A 2,333-nucleotide genomic window follows, 5' to 3' on the forward strand; every position below is an offset into this window, starting at 1 on the left:
GCATGCTTTGTTCAAATCTTTGAAGTCGATACACATCCTCCAAGACTTGTCAGGTTTTCTAACCATGACTGGATTAGCCACCCAAGATTGATACTTGACCTCACGTAGGATCCCGGCTTGTACAAGCTTTTCAACCTCTTGGCATGCTGCCAAGCTTCTTTCAGGAGCCAGACTCCGTTTCTTTTGGACAATAGGCTTAACATCGGGAGGTATTTTTAGCTCATGTTCTGCAATGCTTCGAGGGATGCCTGTCATGTCTTCCGGGCACCAAGAAAAAACATTGATGTAGTTCATCAACAGCTTTTCAAGGTGTGAAAGCATTTCTTTGGAGAGGCTTGTGTTTACCCGTACCTTTTGTTCAGGGTACTTGGGGTTTATGATTAAACCTTGCTCTTCGTCTTTGCTTTTTGAGCTTTCCCCTTCAACCGTGTAAACCTCTTGGGTAGGTTGAAGGGTTGCAATTCCCATGTCGGTGGGAAACTTCACAGCACCTTGACCAACCGAGACAGCCATGTTGAATACATATTGTCCAGGCCTTCCTATGATTACATCATAGCTGGAAGGTGTGTAGATAACCACAAAAGTGAGTGGTTTGGTTTTCTTCATCTTGCATTCACTAAAACAGACATCAAGGGTTAGTTGGCCTAAAGGCTTCATGGGTACGTCGGCGATACCTTTTATAGATGACTCGGATGGATGAAGCCTTGAACGCTCTTCCTTGCTCATCCGGTTGAAGAATCTTTCATACATGATCTCTGTGGCCGCCCCTGTGTCAATGTAGGCTTTGTTTGTTTGGAGTGTTCCCACGTTCGCTTCCACCGTTAGAGGGTTTGAGAGTAAGTTACCTTGAGGCGGTGGGAAACAGATGCATTAAAGCTCCCAAGCCTCCAAGCATTGTCGTTTGTGGGGAACACCTTGGTCTATATTCACCATATTCACTTCTTTGCTTTTTCTTTCAGCCATCTTGTCTTTGACCCCTTTCACCAAATGAGCCAATTCTCCAGACTTGACGGCTTCCTCAATTCTTCTCTTGAGTTGAAAGCAATCGTTTGCGTGGTGACCTTTTTCTTCGTGAAACTCACAGAACTGAGTGGAGATTTCGTTCTTCTTGCTCTTGGGCAAGGGTCGAAGAGGTAGGAAGTTATGTTTCACTTCTTCGGTGGCAAGGATCTCTTGAGGGGTTTTGGTTAAGGCTGTGAAGTTCACAGTCTTCTCCCTGCTTGTAATTCCCTTTCTTTCAGTTGGGGCTATTGCCTCGCCAACTAGGAGCTCTTTTTCTTTGCTCTTTGAAATCAACGGCCTCCTCGCCTCGAATATATGCCTCAGCTTGTTCAAGAGCTTCTTCAAGGGTTTTAGGCAGACACTTGTTAAAGTCACTTGTGAGGTGCTTGGAGGTGATGGCGTTCATGAAGCCTGCCACCCTCATTTTTTCGTCAGCCCCCACATATTGTAACCCTTCTTTCTTGTACCTTTCGATGAAGTCTCGAAGGTTCTCATCATCCTTTTGTTTTATTTGGAAAATGACCGTGGCGTCCTTGGCGTACCTTCTTTTTTGTGAGAAGTTGGCAAAGAAGCCTTTGCTCAGATCGTCGAAGCTTCGAACGCTTTGAGCAGGAAGGTCATTAAACCATATCCTGGCTGACCCAACTAACGTTTGCATGAACATCAAACAACATTCAGCATGGGACCATTTTTCGATTCTGACCCCCCAGTGAAGACCTGGAGGTGGTCTTCGGGATCTTCAGTCCCATCATACGTTCTTATATGGGGTGGCATCTTGATTTTTGTTTGAAAGTCATAATCGGCGATTTGTTGAGAGAAACAAGATAGGTTACCGGGCTTGTAAGGTTTTGCCAAATCTTCATCTAACCTTACAGCAGGATTATGACTTGTTGTTCCTTGGTGAGTACCCAGCGCTTGGTTGATGATTTGGGTCCAAGGAAAGTGTGCCATCATTTGAGCCATCATCTGAGGCATCAGGTTAAAGCCTTGAAGGCTTTCAGGAGTTTCTGCTGCTTGGTTTGTTCCCATGGAAGTGCTCATCGTTGCACTTCGAGCCAAGGGCAAGACCGACATTGTAAGGCCCCGAACCCGGTGACCCTACTTTAGCGTCGGATTTACTCATAAAAACAGTTCTTCAAATCAGAGTTTATTAAAACTTTTCGCGGAATATAAAACATCAATCATTTGTTACAAAATATTAAATCTTTTCTTTGATACCATAACACAAAACTTTATATTTAAAACATCTTTACTTCTTTCTCCAGATGCCAGCCGTTCAATCCATGCCGTGTGTCATCCTCATGCTAACTCTATAATCAGCTCACCTGTGT

This window comes from Bidens hawaiensis, unplaced genomic scaffold (assembly GCF_021521415.1).
Source record: "Bidens hawaiensis isolate Kalapana, Puna unplaced genomic scaffold, B.hawaiensis_p1.1 tig00030817_1, whole genome shotgun sequence".
Lineage (NCBI taxonomy): Eukaryota > Viridiplantae > Streptophyta > Magnoliopsida > Asterales > Asteraceae > Bidens > Bidens hawaiensis.